Source organism: Sus scrofa, chromosome 17 (genome assembly GCF_000003025.6).
Source record: "Sus scrofa isolate TJ Tabasco breed Duroc chromosome 17, Sscrofa11.1, whole genome shotgun sequence".
In the NCBI taxonomy this organism is placed as follows: domain Eukaryota; kingdom Metazoa; phylum Chordata; class Mammalia; order Artiodactyla; family Suidae; genus Sus; species Sus scrofa.
Window position 1 is genome coordinate 971,946 of NC_010459.5, and position 19,417 is coordinate 991,362.

Here is a 19,417-nt window from a genome sequence, read left to right on the forward strand (position 1 = left end):
TCTGCCGAAAGCCACGGGAGGCAGCCACCCTGAATTCAGGTCATCCAGCCCCATCAAGCCTTCAGTTGACCTCAGCACTGACCAACACCTTGAATAGAGCCTCCTGAGAGGTTCTTAGCCAGAACGACCTAAGTCAGCAGCTTCTGGATTCCTGAGCCTTAGAAGCTATGTGTGGTAATAGAGGTTTGTGGTTTTACATGGCTAAATTCTGAGTAATTTATTAACAGAATATGTGTGTGTGTGTGTGTGTGTGTGTGTGTGTATAAAAACTACTGTAGCAGGGTTAGTATAATGATACCGCAGAGCTGCCAGCAGGACAAGATGAAGAACCTGTGTCTCACAGAGCAAAGGACCTGGAATGCATAGATACACAGTCAAGGCACAAACCCTCTAACTGGCACTAAGCTTAGGAAGGTCAGACTGCATCTTCCTTTATACAGTCCTTTCCCTGCCAGGAGGTGCCCTGTTGCAACCTTTTCTCCCAATCAAGACAGTCCCTTATTCAAGTGAAACATAACTCATACAGTGAGGCCCACATGGTGTGATGTTTTTTCTAGGCTCCATTTATGCCTAGAGATGGAGGACTTTTGTCCCTTCAATCTCCATAAGGATGCAGCTGAGAGAAGGCTGCAGTAAGTATTTTCCAGAAGGGCCTTCCAATTTTTCCATCTGTTTTCACTGGATTTTTTTTTTCTTTCAAAGAAGTAAAACAAACAAAATGAAACAATTTAAAGTAAATGCAGATAGGCAGTTCTTATTGTGGCTCAGATACAAATTAAACTAGTATCCATGAGGATGGGGGATCGATCCCTGGCCTTGCTCAGTGGGTTAAGGACATGGTGTTGCCAACATCATGTGCTGCAGCGTAGGACACAGATGTGGCTTGGAACCAGTGTTGCTGTGGCTGTGGCATAGGCTGCAGCTGCAGCTCTGATTAGACCCCTAGCTTGGGAACTTCCATATGCCACAGGTGCAGCCCTAAAAAAATTAAAATAAAATAAAAATAAATAAATAAACTAAATGCAAATAAAATGGCAAAGCAATTAAAAATAACTAAGGGTCAAGGAAGAGGCAGCTTGAAAATGTAAACTCAGGTATTAATACCGTCACCACTCCTTTAATTTCTAGAAAAGGACTGGTTTCTCCTCCCCCACTTAAAAATTTATTCAGACCCTCTATTCTTTGAGTTGTGTAAACCACTCTTCAGTGTTTTCTCTTGGCATTCAAATATGTTTGTATAATTCAAACCTCCAGTCTGTTGAGATCTTGTTGAAACTTGTTAATGCTTTGCTAACTCCTAGTACAGTAAATGCATTTTTAGAGTATGGGCCATGGACTTAAGCCACATTGACTAGAAGTTTTTGCCAGATAGCATAAATTTATGTCACCTTGTCAACAAGTTACTAGAGATGAGGTTAAATTTTCCTCTGTAGGAATGTGACCCCCAAATGTGTTTGATGATCTTAGGTCCTGGTTTTCTTGGATTTGCAGTGGTTCTAGATGGTAACTCAGAATAAGCCAAATGCTGTCCAGTTACTAACATTAGCAGTTAAGAACCAAAGGAGCTCTTCTCCTGCTTCATTAAAAAAAAAACATGACACAGATGCATTTTATTGATTGGGTGAGAATATCAGACATAGGATCCATGAAGGCAATCAAGACACTGCTTTTGGTTCTCAGAATCAGGTGTTCAGACACAGCAATGTCTTCAAGCTTGACCTCTTTCTTCACCCTTCTCATCTATTTCTATTGGTCTAATGAACTGTGCTTTGCTGGTGAGCTTACTTATTAAGTAAAAAAAAAAAAAAATTTGCTGCTTACATTTTGAATTATTTCAATGATAAAGAAAAGTTCAGAAACAATACAATGGAAATCTGTGTGAGCAACATCAAGATTGAACAAATGTTAAAATTTAGATATCACTTTTTGGAAAAATAACATATTTTAGACAAAGTTAAGCCTCTAGTCCTGTTAGGGACAGGCTGTGGGGACATACGCAATGACCCACACTCCTGTATAGTCCCCTCCCCAGAACTGGTGACTTGTTTCTAATGAAAAGAATGAGGCAAAATGATGAGATGCCTCTCCCTGGATTAGGTTACATTATATGTCAAAGGTTAAGGGATTTTGGTAGATGTGATTAAAAGCCCTAATCAGTTGATTTTAAGTTTAAATAGAAGGGAGATTATTCTGTTTGGGCTTAAGCTGATCAAGAGGCTCCTTAAAAGGGAGTCTGGGGATCAGCGACTTGTAATGACAGAGAGCCTCTCGCCTAATTACTGGCTTTGAAAAAACAGGTTGCAATGAATTCTACAGCTGTAGGGAAATAAACTCTGCCAACAAGCAGAGGGAGCTTGGAAGCAGATTCTTTTCTAGTTGAGCTTCTTAATGAGAACACAGCCTGGTTGACACATTGATTTCAGCCTTGTGAGACTCTACTCAGAGGACCCAGTGAAGCCTTGCCTGGACTTCTAACCTACAGAAACTGTAAGATGTAAACGGGTGTTAGTTTAAGCTATTAAGTTAGTGGTTATTGCTATTCAGAGACGTAAAAACAACAAAGAAACAAAATCTAATACAGCTCTGATCTCACTCCTCTATCTCTTTCCCAGAGGCAACCTTGTAAAATGACGGTCAGCTTTACTAGAATGCAGGGAAATGCAAACTTAAACAATGAAATGCCATTTTACACTCTTCAAATCAACAAAAATTAAAATGCCTTACAATCCAAAATGTTAGAGTAATAGGAAGTTTCTTCTACTGGAAATGGAAATTACAACTGGTAGAGCCATTTCAGAGAGAAATTTCACAATGCTTATGAGACCTAACAAATTGACTTTAACATGTCTTCATACTGTTTTACTACATATATTCCACATAGTTTTTTATACATATTTCCATATATAATATTTGATGCTTTTGTGTTTTAAATTTTACATAAGTATACTCTTGCAACTTAATTTTTATGTGATATTACATGATCAAACTTTACCCCTTTTTGAGACATCTAGATTATTCTTTTTAACTCAATAAAATATTCCACTGTATTACAATACCATTCCCCAAACTGTACTGGGATAAACACACCTGCATTCATCTTGCAGACAGTTTCCCTAGAAAATACACATAAAAATGAAAATTTTATATAAGGCTGATCATCACTTTGTATGTTTTTGGTCATTCTGGTTTATTCTTTGCTAAATACCTGTTAATATTTTTTGCTCATTTTCCTGTGGGGTAGTTATTTATTTTTCCTTGTTGACTTATAGGATATGTCTGTACATTTTGGCTTTCAATCTTGCATTGGCTATATACATTACAGATATTTTATCCACTTACTGCCTTTCAAAAATATATTTGTAGTGAACTTTGGTTTTCTCAAGTGCAAAATGTGGATTATACCATGTAACTCATGGATAAATGATACATGCAAGTTTCTGCTCCAGTGCCAGGTATACTTAAGATATTCGGTAAATGTGAGTTTCCTCCATCTCCCCCTTAAGGAACTTCTGGATCTAGTACTAAGGCAGTGACTAAAAGAACGGACTGGAACTGGACTGCGGTCTTGTTGAATCCCAGTGTCACCACTGGCTAGCCTTGTGATCTTGGACCACACTGCTTTAAGCCCTCTAAGCCTCCGTTTGCTCATTTGTAAGATATGAATAATCATGCTTGCTTTATAGAACCACTGCAAAGAATAAAGCTCTAGCCTGCACAGGACTTGTAACACAGGAAACCCTCAAAACAACAGTAGGTGCTATTATTCTTACCATTACTGTTAGAGAAGATGAGAGTTGCAGAGAAATAACAAACATGAACTAGAATGTGATAAAGTCTCTCTATAAAAGATACTAACTAACTGGTATCAGAATGCAGAGGGGAAGGAGAGATTACATCTAGCCAGGGGTTGATGGAAATTCACAGAAGCTTTCACAGAGGAAATGTCTTTTAAATGCAGCTTGGAAGAAGGGTGGGTGGGATATAAATAGTCAAAACTTCAGAGAAAGAAAATTTTGCAAATAAAACCAAAAAATGTGGGGGTATTAAGCAAAACAAACAACCCCCCATAGTATTCCAGCTGTGCAGAAGTGTGGGATAGTGTGAGAGGTGCTGTCTACATCCTGGAAAAGAATGTTAAGACCAGGTCAGTGGAAATTCTTCGGTGGCTTAGGACTTTGAAGTCAGACGGTGATAAAAGAGCATTTAATCTTTGAAGATATCAAAGTACATTTTTACTTGAAGTAGGATCTTATGCCCTAAAAAGGACCCTCTTTGTGTAACTAGGGAGTGCTTTGGGCTGTGGGGTCACACTTGTCACATAGGGGTCAGTGAATGAGTGCCCAGAGGTGGAAGTGGGGAGAGCTGGACCACGCATGTGATTGAGGTAATCCAGCAGGTATGTTAGTGAAACAGGGTCAGTGGCCTTACTGAATCCAGCTTGGAGCTGCCTAGTTACCACCTTCCCATACTAGGAATTAACAAGGTATGAATTTTTCCCTCTTAGATGGGTTCAGTTCCTAAACATGATGCAGAAAAGTCAAAGTACATGGCCTTCATTCTCATAGGCATTCCTTACAGGTCCAGATAATAGTTTCATCTACATTTTTTTTTTGTCTTTTTGTCTTTTTAGGGCCACACCCACAGCATATGGAGGTTCCCAGGTTAGGGGTCAAATTGGAGCTGTAGCTTCCAGCCGATACCACAGCAACTCGGGATCTGAGCTGTGGCTGCGACCCACACCACAGGCCAAGGCAACACTGGATCCTTAACTCACTGAGTGAAGCCAGGGATCAAACCTACATCCTCATGGATACTAGTCGGGTTCGTTAACCACTGAGCCATGAGGGGAACTCCTCATCCACATTTTTTTTTTTTTTAAATGTGGGTGAAACACATTTACCTTCAGAAAGTTTTGTTTTGGGCAGAATGTGCACAACTTATTTTCTGTTTCAATCACATATTTTAGCACAGTTAAGCCTCTATCCCTGTTAGGGGCAGGCTGTGGAGTTATACCCAATGACCAAAATATGTTGTTAATATTGTAACAAAATATATTGGATTTATAATGATCTTTATTTCTCATTTTATCTGGATTTTTTTTCCAATTTACTATCACATGATCATTAACTTTAAAAGATTTTTGGTCTTACATGAATCTAAAGTAGCTGAACTCAAAGGAGCAGAGGGTAGAGTGGTAGTTGCTGGGCACCAGGAATGGGGAAAGGTGGAAAGGGGTAGATATTAGTAAAAAGATACAAAGTTTTAATTACATAAGATGAATACATCTTAGAGATCTACTGTACAGCATAGAATCTATAGTTAAAAATACTGTACTATATACTGTACTATATATAAATAAACTAATAGGTTAGATGTCATGTTAAATGTTCTTATAACACACAAAAAAATAATAAGTAAAGAGAGTGGGAGAAAACTTTGGGAGGTAATAGGTATACTTATGACACAGATTATGGGGATGGCTTCACAGGTGTATACTTATTTTCAAACTCATAAAGTTGTATACATTAAATATGTATGTACTTTTGCATGCCAATCATACCTAAATAAAGTGGTTTAACAAATGCTTTGTTCTTATATTATTGTTTTCTTAACAATCAAACATTCCAAACCCTATTTATTTATTCATAAGAGAACCGACTTTCAAAAGGTAACTAGGTACAGCTGCAAAACTATACATTCAAATTATGAGTCTGAGGTTAGAACTGTTCCTATTTTTTAAGCAAGTTCTGGGTTTCAGCATGGTGAATGCTTTTTCTCAACTAGGAAATGATGCATTAAAGGAGAAATGGAGAGTGTTAACCATGAAGTTACCTAGTGCTGTCCTTTGTGGTTCAAAATTATTCTGCTGGTGTGGACTGCCCAGTGGTCCAAGATGGAGCTGAAATGATCTTTGTGAGACCAGTAATTTGTCTTCATTATCTGCCAGGCCTTTTGTAGCATCTGGCAAGAAGTAAGTAAGCAGGTGTATTCACCATTTCTATCTTTCCTCTCATTCTAATCTAATTGGTAGAGAACATGAAGTTTTTTGAAACAAGGTTACTATAATGAAAGTGTATTTATCTGGGACTCCATAAACACAATGATTAATTAATCTGTATAAGCCAGAAGATTACAAAAAAAGAAGTATGAGACTTGTGGAGTTGATCGTTTTTAATTCTTTATCTCAAAAGACTTTTTAGCTGAATGTTTTATGAAAAAGTTATCTCTCTTTTACAAGAAGGGCAATGGTCTTTGAGACGTTACTTGCCTTCTAATAGTACAGATGTGATGATTCTAACAAGAGACAAACTCTTATGACTCTTCGTCATCTATATTTGTCATCTGTCAAATCCTGATTCACAAATAACACTTGAAATGCTATTTTTCATCAAGAGAATTTTATCTTCCTTAATAATTTAAGTGAGGCAATTTTTTATATTCCTATCAATTTGCTGTAATTTTCCCCAAGTAGCTGCTCCAGATGGCACATTAGAGACCAGAACACAGGGTATTAAATGTTTTTAGGATATAACGCCATCTCTAATAATACTTTCTTCTAGATAACATGGCCAACCTTTTTCTTCTTAATACCATCTAATTAACCAAAAAGGGAGCTGCCAGTAGGAAAATTCCAATTTTCCCTTCAGAATTAGGGCTCTTTTTACACAGACTTCAGCACCTGCAAAGCTTGGGGAAAAACACAGCTCACACTAGTGGGCAATTTGGCCTTGTTGGTAAAGAAAACATATACACTTCTCATCAGTTTCATTCAAAATTAAATTCAAATTACGTTTAAAGGCATTGTTTTGCAGGGTAACTTCACAAGCTGAATCACGATATTGTAGGATAAGGTGCCAGGGGGTACACAGTAAACATTTAGGCCTGGACACTTTCCTCTCATGTTTTACTTTGTTTTGTTTTGTCTTTCTTTGGTCCCAGGCCTAAGAATCCAGTTGAGCATAGGCCTCTCAGACATGGTTTCCGCTCAGATGTGGTTTACAGGCTCTTCCCTGTTGCCATCTTCTGGAGGTTGTGGAGATGAGGTGCTGATGTGGACACACCAGGGGCAGAGGTGCAGAACATTGCCTTAGATTGTCTTATGCAGAACTTCCTAGTACTTTCTCTTGTTCCCATGAAATTCAACACTCTTAACTTCATGCCCTTAAAAAATGGAAAGGAGGCTTATGGATGGGTATCATCAACAAAGAAGGACCTGGAACCCGTTGTTCTCCCCTCATCTCCCATCCTTGGCCTTGGGTGGCACATTCTTGCTGCTGGCAGAGGAAGCTCCAAACAAACAGGATTTTTTTTTTTTTTTTGATGCTCCCCTGGGCATATGGAGGTTCCCAGACTAGGGGTCGAATCGGAGCTGTAGCCACCGGCCTACACCAGAGCCACAGCAACGCGGGATCCGAGCCGCGTCTGCAACCTACACCACAGCTCACGGCAACGCCGGATCGTTAACCCACTGAGCAAGGGCAGGGACCGAACCCACAACCTCATGGTTCCTAGTCGGATTCGCTAACCACTGCGCCACGACGGGAACTCCCAGACGGGATGTTAATAACCACTCTTGAAACACAACTTGGCAGTGTTTGGGCCCTGTTTTCAGTTTCTTAGCTGCTTATTTTGGTTTAAAAAAAAAAAAAAAAAAAAAAAAAAAAAAGGAGTTCCCGTCGTGGCGCAGTGGTTAACGAATCCGACTAAGAACCATGAGGTTGCGGGTTCGGTCCCTGCCCTTGCTCAGTGGGTTAACGATCCGGCGTTGCCGTGAGCTGTGGTGTAGGTTGCAGACGCGGCTCGGATCCCGAGTTGCTGTGGCTCTGGCGTAGGCCGGTGGCTACAGCTCCGATTGGACCCCTAGCCTGGGAACCTCCATATGCCGCGGGAGCGGCCCAAGAAATAGCAACAATAACAACAACAACAACAAAAAGACAAAAAAAAAAAAAAAAAAGGTCATGGGGATTGAGTAGAGAAGCATCATAGGAACAAGAAATGTGTGCACTGAAACAGTCTGAGTCTGTGACCTGTGATAAGACCCTGCATAAACTTTCTCCTTTCTCCACCCTTGTGGGGGGAATGAAACAAAACAAATCTCTAATGTAATTTAAGTCGTCCAACCTAAAAAAATGACACAATCCTTTTTGGATTAAAAGTATTTTCTTGGCGTTCCCACCATGGCTCAGTGGTTAATGAACCTGTCTAGGATCCATGAGGATGCGGGTTCAATCACTGACCTTGCTCATCGTATTAAGGATCCGGCTCTTCCCTGAGCTATGGTTTAGGTCAAAGATGCAAATTGGATCCTGTGTTGCCGTGGCTGTGGTGCAGGCCAGGAGCTGTAGCTCCGATTCAACCTCAAGCCTGGGAACTTCCATATGCCAAGGGTGCATCTCTAAAAAGACAAAAGACCAAAAAAATAGTAATAATAATAACAAGTGTCTCCTTTGGAAGAAAACATCTGCCTTCTCCTAAGATGATGCTTCTTAGGAGAAGGTAGTAGTGAGGGGAGGCTGCACGATTTCTTGAGTTTGGGGGCAGAGGGGTACTCTGGTCTTGTGTTGAATTTGGAGTGTGACCTGGCAACATCTGCTAGCTTCTGGAGTGATGTCACTTGATCAAATGCTTCCAAACCTACTGTCTGGGCCGAGGAACTCATGGTTCTGTGTTTGAGGAAACGCTTCCTGGCAGCACCAGTCTGCTCTCACAGGCAGGTTCAGTTTGTCCTCATCTTCCACTGCCTGCTGATTCCTGAGTCTTGTCTCTTACCCTCTGTGTGGGTCGACCTGCTTTATCCTAGCAGGTCCGCCAGCACCCCAACACAGTGTTCTTATCTCATGGGATGGGAGAATAGCTTGGGAAGCTACATTTCAAGCCATTTTTCTCCACCTGACCATGTTGCACCTCTACGTTTATTTGGATAGACTATTCCCTGTCTGGTATGTGACCCACACAAGCAACAAGAGTCCATGCACTCAGTTTATAACACATTTTAGAGGGAAGAATCAGGAGACATCTATCTAGCCATCTCACTCTTTTCTCTCTCCCTCCCTGTTTCTCAACTCCCCACGTCCTTTACATAACCATCTTCAGGGCAGGGGTGGGGGAAGGTTTCCCCCCTCCTCTTCTGTCTGCCCCTTCATCAAACTCTAAGCTGAAGAGAAAGACAAAGAAATTTTGCTAATGCTTTCTTGTGGCAAAAGCCTTGCCTCAAAAGCCCTTGTTTTGCTACATTTCAAAATTTTTTTTATTTTTTATTTTTTATTTTTTCGTCTTTTTGCGTTTTTTCTTGAGCTGCTCCCACGGCACATGGAGGTTCCCAGGCTAGGGGTCCAATCGGAGCTTCAGCCACTGGCCTACACCAGAGCCACAGCAATGCAGGATCCGAGCTGCGTCCATGACCCATACCACAGCTCACAGCAATGCCAGATCCTCAACCCACCGAGCAAGGCCAGGGATTGAACCTGCAAACCCATGGTTCCCAGTCGGATTCATCAACCACTGTGCCACAATGGGAACTCCTCTAATTATTTTTAACACCAAGCATTTTACTTCGTTTAGACTACACCAGAGTTTAAGTGAAAGAAACTGAACATTATCTGTCATTTTGTTGTCCTTAGTTTTATTTTGCGTTCCTTTTATAGAACATCTCAATCTCCCTCCCTCCCCAGCAGGAGGAGTACCTTGAGTGTCCTAGGAAGAATAGGAAAGTCAGAAGTGAAAAAGTACATACACAATTGTTAACTGATTTCCCCCATGACATGCTATCTCATATCGTCCCAGAAATATAGCAGAATAGGTAAAACTTCTAATGCAATTCTCTAGATGGGGAAACTTAGCTTCACCTAAACAGATTTCAAATTGTATCAGCTTGGCTCTTAAGACAACCCTTCTCTCTTGGAAACCGTGCTGCCTTTGTCAAATAGCTGGAAGTTTAAATGTCGATCAATAGCCCAAAGTGGAGGTCAGAAAAGAACAACCATGCAAATGGCATCATAAATGCTGACTAAAAGTGTGGGGACAGAGCAGAGACAGATGTGGCTCCCGTCATCGCTGTGCCAGGCGATCTTGGGAGCTTAACAGTTCAAGTAAATACTGGGCCATTCAGTGGAAGAGCAGATCTGACCACTTATTTAATAACAAAAACAGAATCAACAGATGACTTCATTAAAATGAGGCAGGCTTTGAGGCACATTCTCTGAATTCTTTTTTTTTTTTTTTTTTTTTTGTCTTTTTGTCTTTTTGTCTTTTGTTGTTGTTGCTATTTCTTGGGCCGCTCCCGCAGCATATGGAGGTTCCCAGGCTAGGGGTCCAATCGGAGCTGTAGCCACCGGCCCACGCCAGAGCCACAGCAACACGGGATCCGAGCCGCATCTGCAACCTACACCACAGCTCACGGCAACGCCGGATCGTTAACCCACTGAGCAAGGGCAGGGACCGAACCCACAACCTCATGGTTCCTAGTCGGATTCATTAACCACTGCGCCACGATGGGAACTCCACATTCTCTGAATTCTTGATGTCATCTGGGGAGCCCAGAAATCATTCCATCATCTAGTGGGGGAGGGCATGGGAAGGTAGAGTAGATCCTGCTACTTTGACTTCTCTATCCCAGGCTGTTTGCCAAGTCTCTGCTACTTGGGTGAATGTCCTATGAGTTGAATTCAGAGAATTTCAAGATTAATGGGTTATTATCTTGATAAGGAAATACTTCATTTCAAGCCTGCCTCATTTAAGCCCATAAACACAATGCTGTGTTTTCAGCAGTGGCGTTTACTCCATGTACATTTCATTTTCCCCTCTCGTTTTTACTGATTTTAAGAAGCAAGGTCACAAATGAACAAGTCTGCTAGAAGAAGAATGACTGCCCACCCACTGGTAGGGAGAGCAGGGCATCCCTGTGAGATTCTGTCTTCAGTGGGCATTAAAATGTGATTATGGTGCAAAGGACATCTTTGGAGGGGTATGGCCCGGCATGGGGTGTCAGAGACAAACTGGGTAAAAAAGGGTATCTGTGTGGGGGATGGGGCAGCCTGGGGTGTCAGAGCCCTAAGAACATCAGGAGAGGAGCTTCCAGCATGGACCTTGGGGTGTTGGCACCCAAGTGTGGTGAAAAAAGCTTCCACATGGAGGAGAGGGTTATGATAGCAATCAGAGATTGTTTACACATGGGGAAATGGGTCCAAAAATAAGTGAATATATTCAAGGTAACGGGAGACATACTTCTCACCATCACAGAAGGGAGAACACTCAACAAGCCAGGTGCTGTTGAACTGGAATTGACAGTATCAGTGTGAACAGCTGGATTTTCAATATATGGAGAAGTAGGAGTTCAGAGGTTAACAAACCTGACTAGGAACCATGAGGTTGCAGGTTCAATCCCTGGCCTTGCTCCAGTGGGTTAAGGATCCGGCGTTGCCCTGAGCTGTGGTGTAGGTTGCAGACTCGGCTTGGATCTGTCATTGCTGTGGCTGTGGTGTAGGCTGGCGGCTACAGCTCCAGTTGCACCCCTAGCCCTGAGAACCTCCATATGATGTGGGTGTGGCCAGAGAAAAGACAAAAAACAAACAAAAAAATTAAAAAAATATATGGAGAAGTAGATGAAGAAATATAGTAGGGCGTTCCCATTGTGGCTCAGCAGTTGTGAACCCAACTAATATCCATGAGGATGAGGGTTCAATCCCTGGCCCTGCTCAGTGGGTGAAGGATCCAGTGTTGCTGTGAGCTGTGGTGTAGTTTGCAGACGAAAGTCAGAATCTGAGCTGCTGTGGCTGTGGTGTAGGCCAGCAGCTGGTAGCTCCAATTTGACCCCTAACCTGGGAACTTCTGCATGCTGCATATGAAACCCCAAAAAGCAAAAAAAAAAAAAAAAAAAAAAAAAAAAAAAAAAAAAAAAGAAAGAAAAGAAAAGGAAAAGAAAGAAATACAAGCAGATTTAAATAGACACAGAGACAGCCATATAATGCCTGGCTGTTCACTGATAGGATTGGGGTGAAGTGATGCCCCGATAACAGTGAGCTAAACACCCAGTACTCAGATGTGGTTTTCTCAGCATCACTCTCCACAAAAAGGAACCAGACTCCTTGGAGAACTGGACAAGGCCGGGGCAGGGAAAGTTCAAGATGAGACAGATTTTTTTTGTGTGTGTCCAAAACTAAGAAAGTGCTCAAAGAATGGTGGCAACATGTCAAAAGGTCACAGGGTCAGCTTGATAGGGCTCCCACCGTCCACGTCTTGGACAATTTGTGCTTCAAAATAAATAATTAACCTGTAAAATAAAAAACTCTGAGTTGTATTGCTATAAATAAATGAATAAGTAAATTTCATGAAGAATGAAACATTTATTCTCAAAGTATCTTTGCACAAAATACTTATTAATTACAAAGAGAAAAAGAGTCACTTTGCATTGTGGAGGTCTGGCAGATAACACCTCAGTCAAGTGACCAAAGTGAGTGTCACCATTAATGGGACAACCTGAAACGATGTACCACTGACCAAGTGCTGTCACATAGAGACCACAGCATCACATCTGAGATGTTCTCGCCAAAGACGCAGAACTTGAACCTAATCATGAGGAAGCAACATACAGTCCTCAAATGAGGGGCATTTTACAAGGTAACTTATCCTCTTCAAAAGTGCCAAGGTCAAGACCATCAAGGAAGTCTGAGAATTAGTTCCAGAGTGAAGGAGAATGAAGAGACCACTGTGTGGTTCTGAAAGGGATCCATTGGCTATAAAGGACACTACTGGGACAATTAGCGAGATGGGCGTCTGAGGGGCAGTTATGTACTGAGGCCAATCTCCTGATTTTGGTGGTTGTCTTTGGTTCTATAGGAGGATGTCCCTGTTTGCAGGAAATGCAAGCCTAAGTGTTCTGTCATGATGGGCTGTAAGGCTGGGACTCACTCTCAAGGATTCGGAAAACAAGGGTTTTGTGTCTACTGACACCATTCATGTGGGGAAAAAAAAAATCTTTGAATAACATATGAGGAAATAAGTAGATATGTAAACAAGTTAAAACTTTTTTTATATTTACCTTAAACCCTGGCATTTTTATTTCTGTTGCTACCATAGGTGATGAGACAGAGGTGTCTAGTCGGGTTTGAAGCAAAAAAATATATAGCTGGTGTGAAGGTCCAGTTTCTCTGAATTATTATTACTGTTATCATTATTACTATAAAATTTTAAATAATTGCAATGTCTGGAAAAGTTTTAGAATAAACTTCACCCAGATTCAATATTTGTTAACATTTTATATTTGGTTTTTCATTCCTTTCTATTTTTTTCCCAAACCTTCTTATAATAAGTTGCATTCATCATGCCCCTTTCCCCTTAAAGCCTTCTGCCTCTATCTCCTAAGAACAAGGATATTCTTTTACATTATCACAGTATAGTGATCAAATTCGGGACATAGAGCTTTGGCACAATATATAGAGCCCATATTTTTTTTTCCAGAATGGTCACATATATTTTATTTATTTTTTTAATTTGGTCATCTATTCCAAAAATTTCCTTTATTTCCTAGTGACGGATTCAGTCCAGGTTAAAAGATCATATCTACTTGTCATATCCCTTTAATTGGGAACCATTTTTCAGATTTTCTTTCTTTTTTTTTTTTTGTCTTTTTTGCTATTTTTTGGGCTGCTCCCGTGGCATATGGAGGTTCCCAGGCTAGGGGTCGAATCGGAGCTGTAGCCTCTGGCCTACGCCAGAGCACGCAGGATCCGAGCCGCGTCTGCAACCTACACCATAGCTCACGGCAACGCCGGAGCCGGATCGTTAACCCACTGAGCAAGGGCAGGGACCGAACCCGCAACCTCATGGTTCTTAGTTGGATTCGTTAACCACTGCACCACGACGGGAACTCCCAGATTTTCTTTGTCTCTCGTGATATTGAGAGTTGTTCTACAGAATATCTCTCTATACGGGTATGATGTTTTTCTCTGGATTATGTTTCAGTACCTCCTCCCCTTTTCTCTACCAGGTTTTCCCAGTTGTTATAGCTCTTTTTCTACCTTCTTGAGTTCCACCAGATCCCAGCAGCAGACACTTGTTTTGATAGGTAGATTGTTCACAACAGAAGCTTCTAATTTTTTAAAAATTTGCTGGATCAATCCCTGAGGAGTTTCAGTAATTTAGAACTGCAGAAGGACCAAAAATGGATTCATTGAAAAGAACTAAATTCACAGTTGGAATGAACTATTTAGCACCCACTAAAGAACTAAGAATAACTCTATATGGCAAGATACAAATCAGGGACTCACAAACCATCACAGCCACAGTGTGAGCCTGGTGTTAATTACCAACTGCATCTTTCTAAAGCATCTCTAAACCCCTGTACTTGGAGGAATGAGGGTACTATTTCTGCTCTGAGCCAGTCTTCCTCGTGCTGGCTCTGTGTTGAGCTCTCATACTGGTTCGTTTCCCAATAATAGTGCACTGCTGTGTTGTAAGGAGACATGAAGTGAAAAGATAAGACAACTAATTGTAAGAAAAGATAAAACAACCTGAGACCAAAGGAGGTATTCATTTCAGGGAAGGTGGGGTGGGTAGAAAGCATGGGTAGAAGAATTATGCTAAATCTAGAAACAGAGTATAATGTGCTAATTATGTAACAAAACATCCACCTCATTTAGCAATATTGTAACCTGAAGGTTCTCACAGTATTTTAATCCCTGCCAATAGCTAATAGGGTGACTGTTAGCTTATAAACTGTGAACATGGTAACGGACAATTTAATAACATTGAGAATATTGATCCAGCTGGAAGAATATTTCCCTAATCATGTGCACATTTCCCCTGGATTTTTTGGTAAATTATACTATGTAAAAGCTAAATGATATTAAAACACATATCCTTCTACTAAAACAACTCCCAGCTTCCCAAATGGAAAAGTTGTTCATCAATGTTTAAAAAGGCATTGAATAAGTTAACTTTATTTGTGGATATCTTAAAAGCACTCTCCTAAGAAAAAAGATGCATTGTTTAAATCTGTTTCAGATGCAAAACACAAGACTTCATAGATGTTAGTTGGTCCTGCTTCAGCTGAACTCCACGTCAGTGCTGCCACCTGGTGTTCTCTGAGGGCCTAGATCTTTCAGACCAAAGGGAGTTTGGTATTTCCCACTGCCTGCTGGACATCCTACCAGGATGTGTGTCCGCACAGCATCCTCCTCATGTCTCACTGTAGATGCCTCATCTCCTCATCCCTGACTTTCCTATTCCTGCTACTGTAATTCGACACCTGGTGCAATACTGACATACACCATGACTGACACATCAATACCCATTAGTTGAATAAATAAATAATGTCTGTTACTCAGACAAGAAAATGTTAAGCCTTTTTAAAATTCTTTCTTTGTCCCCATCAAATGGTCAAAACTCTTTACCCACTGCCACTCCTTGGTTTGAATCTTTATACCATCATGTCCGGACTAATTCTCACTAATATATCTCTCCTTCCAACTGGAATATCCCTTCATCTGCTTTCTGCCAGTATCTTACATTTCTTGAATATGTGTAGCCCATGCTTTCTGAACCAGAAGTGTATAAATGGGGTACTCAAGAGGATAAGGCTTTAGAATCAGTAGATACACGGCTAGATTTCAGCTTTGTCACTTACAAACTAGGTAGAAGAGGTACCTTAATCTCCTTAAGTTTCAGTTTCTTCATTTGTAAAGTGGGAAGTTGTAAATGCATTTAGATGCATGTGAAGTGAGGCAGAGCAGGAATGACATTTTAAAAGATGACTTCCATTCAAGTCATTGGTCAAGGCAGAAGAATATTTCTTAAAGAGAGACTTACTCTTTTGTTTAGAAAATATCTTGATGTGTCTATGGATCTGAAAGGCAAACCTACATTTCTCACCCTTTGCCCCGCAAGTCTAGATAATGGAAAAGGACTGAATTCAAAAAAGCTGATTTTCTCTTCTGAGTAAAGTATTTAAAACCAGATATCTACATTCAGTCCAGGAAAGACAGACAGCATAAGGTCAAGGAGCCTGAAATTTGGAGAGAAGGAGGGATAAATGGAAGAGGGTTTTGGAGGGAAGAGAAAGGGTTAGATGTAAAATATTTAATCTTAGGTTGTTTTCTATTCTGTTTTGCACTTAGTGCCCTTTATTTTTCTAACTTTCAGAAAAGTTCATGGCTACAATGCATATGTGGAAGTGATGTTTTAAGGGATGAAGACAGGAGGAATTTCATAAGTCAGATGAAGAGGACAGAAAGAGGATCAGCATACAAGTGGATGGCTAGGAGGTGTGTGCTTGAGACTCAATCCAGGATCCGGGATCTGGGGGAAGGAGGCAGGAAACTAACACTCATCACTCACGCTTACGCCATTGAGACACACTCAGAAAGCCCCCCCACCAAGAAAAGGGAACCCTCCCACACTGTTGAAGGAAATGTAAATTGGTGCAGCCACTATGGAGAATAGTATGGAGGTTCCTTAAAACACTAAAAATAGAGTTACCATATGATCCAGCAATCCTACCTGGGCATATATATGGAAAGGCAAAAACTCTAATTTGAAAAGATACATGCACACAAATGTTCATAGCAGTACTATTTATAATAGCTAAGACACAGAAGCAACCTAAGTGTCTACTGACAGATGAATGGATAAAGAAGATGTGTTATGTAAACACACGCAATGGAATATTACTCAGCCATAAAACCAAAATGAAATATTGCCATTTGCAGCAACATGAAAGGACCTCAAGATTATCAGACTAAGTGAAGGAAGTCAGACAGGAAGACAAATATCACATGACAGCACTTGTATGTGGAATCTAAAAAAATGATACGAATGAATTTACTTATAAAACAGAAACAGATTCACAGACATAGAAAACAATCTTATAGTAACTAAAAGGAAAGATGGGGAAAACCAAATTAGGATTTGGGGATTAATATATACAAACTACTACCTACAAAATAGATATACAATAAGGACCTATCATATAGCACAGGGAACTACATTCAATATCTTGTAAAAATCTGAAAAAGAATGGATATATACATGTATAAGTGAATCACCCTGCTGTATGTACACCTGAAACTAAAACAACACTGTAAATCTATTGCACTTCAACTTAAAAAAAAAGCTCTTCCAAATACTGTGGAATGTGTCAGATTCTGCACATTATGTGGGATGCAGGCTCCAGGCATTTTATCTTAATATTAAAGAAAACAGGCCCACAAAAAGCCAAAGGATGTGGGAGCATCTGAGTTATATTTGCCTCCTTTATTTGTGCTATGTCTGCCACACCACAGCTCACAGCAATGTCGGATCCTGAACCCACTGAGCAAGGCCAGGGATTGAACCCTCGTCCCTGTGGTACTACTCAGGTTCATTACTGCTGAGCCACAATGGGAACTCCAGTGAGTAATATTTGAAAATCACTTCTCATGATGCCTAGGAGAAAGTAAGCACTCAAACAGTGAAAGGTAAGAATAATAATTAGGTCACTATCAAGCCATTATTCCTACCATTTATTCAGGAGTGAATCAGGTATGTGGGTATAGTATTCTCTCTCTCAAAGTGTTGAAATGAATTTCTGATTGTCTCTTGTGCATACTGGTATATTTTCTTCACATGCATCTCTCTCTAAACTGTGGGACTAGTGTCCATAGCTAGGTCTTCTCTCCATGCCCCAAATCTCCTAGTCTGATATCTTGCATAGAGTAAACTCTTAAAATATTTGTAGATCAAGGAGTTCCCATCATGGCTCAGTGGTTAGTGAACCTGATTGTTATCCATGAGGACGTGGCCTCGCTCGGCGGGTTAAGTATCCGGTGTTGTCATGAGCTGTGGTGTAGGTCACAGATGCAGCTCAGATCTGACATTGCTGTGGCTGTGGTGTAGGCTGGCAGCTATAGCTCTGATTTGACCCCTAGCCTGGGAACCTCCGTATGCCATGGGTGTGGCCCTAGAAAGACAAAAAGACCAAAAAAAAAAAAATTGTAGATTGAGCTGACCCAGTATGTGGTGCTAACTCTGAATTTATGCATTTTTAAATTATAAGAAGTAATTTATGACATAAACTATTTACATTAGGCTCCAACATACATTTACTGTATTTCCTGAATGCATAATAGGGGCTCACATGATTGGGGGCTTTTACATATGGAGCCTCAGTCCACTCACAAAGTGCCTTATAATAATAGACCAATGTTTTCCAAAGTGCGATGGGAAGAGTACAGGATGCTTCAAAGATGGTTATAAGTTGTGGGCTGAGCCCCCCCAAAAATAGCACAGACAATAAGGGAATTTCAGCAGAATTGTTGAGGCATCACAGAATGACAAAAGTGAAAAACACTGACTTGGACTAAGAATTGTCAGCCTGTTTTATAGCTGAGGAAAGATGCCTGAGATAGCTTGGCTATTTCCTCAGGGTTTCTTTGGGAAAACAGCAGAGCTGTGATTTCTATTTACTTCTCATTCTAAGACCAGTGTTGGCTGTGATGATTGCTGTACAACTATAAATGTAATAAAATTCACTGAGTTAAAAAAAAAAGTGCTGGCTTATCTTTCATTCTTTTTCTTTCTTTTTGTTCTTCGCTATTAATTCTGAGCTATTTTAAAACACAGAAAAAATGATGGAACGGACCTTTGTAATATGGACCATGGAAACAAAGGAAATGTTAATATTTTGCAGCATTTGTGTCAGGAATCTCTTCAGAGAAATAAAACACCCCAGATACAATCACAGCACCCCCCACCCACCTTTCCTTTCCCTTCCTCCCAAGATAACCACTCTCCTGAAGTTGGAGTATATCATTTCCATGTATTCTTTTTTTTTTTACTTTTATCATACATGTATATAACAAAAACAATATAAACAGAGTCCAAAAAAAATGGAATCCTGTAAAACATGATGTCACCGGGTTAGTAAAGCAAAGAAGAGGACTTGAGAAGGATGAAGGCAGGTGCCCATGGACAGTGGAAGTGACCCAAGGGACGAGTTACTGTAGAGATGGCTAAGGTTTATAAGTTTACATAAATTGTATTTGTGTACATCCTTTAGCAATTTGTGTTTTCTTCACTCAATATTTGTTTGAGATTTCTCATGTTGATACACACTTGTAATCCATGTAAATGAACTGTTGCATGGCACTCAGTTTTAAAGGACTGTGTTTCTACTTGTTTAAAAAAATTACAAATAGTTCTGCTATGAATATCTGTGGCATGCTTCTGGGGCAGAGCTTTTGTTTCACATTTTAGACTGGATAATGTTTTGCTGTGGGGCTGCCTGTGCACAGTAGGATGTTTAGCAACATCCTTGGACTCCACACACTAGAAGCTAGTAACAACTGCCCCTGCCCATCCATCCACAATCCTCCCCTTACAGTGTGACAACTCAAAATGTCTTCAAACTTTGCCAAATGTCCCCAGAGGGCCAAAACCTCTCAGT

The 19,417-nt window shown here is 40.5% G+C and overlaps 1 long non-coding RNA gene across 3 annotated transcripts in view; it reads right to left on the minus strand.

Moving 5' to 3' along the window:
- The window catches only part of LOC102168194, a 96,146-nt gene that overhangs the window by 6,938 nt on the left and 69,791 nt on the right, over window positions 1-19,417 (minus strand). The gene's annotated exons all lie outside the window — the stretch shown is intronic.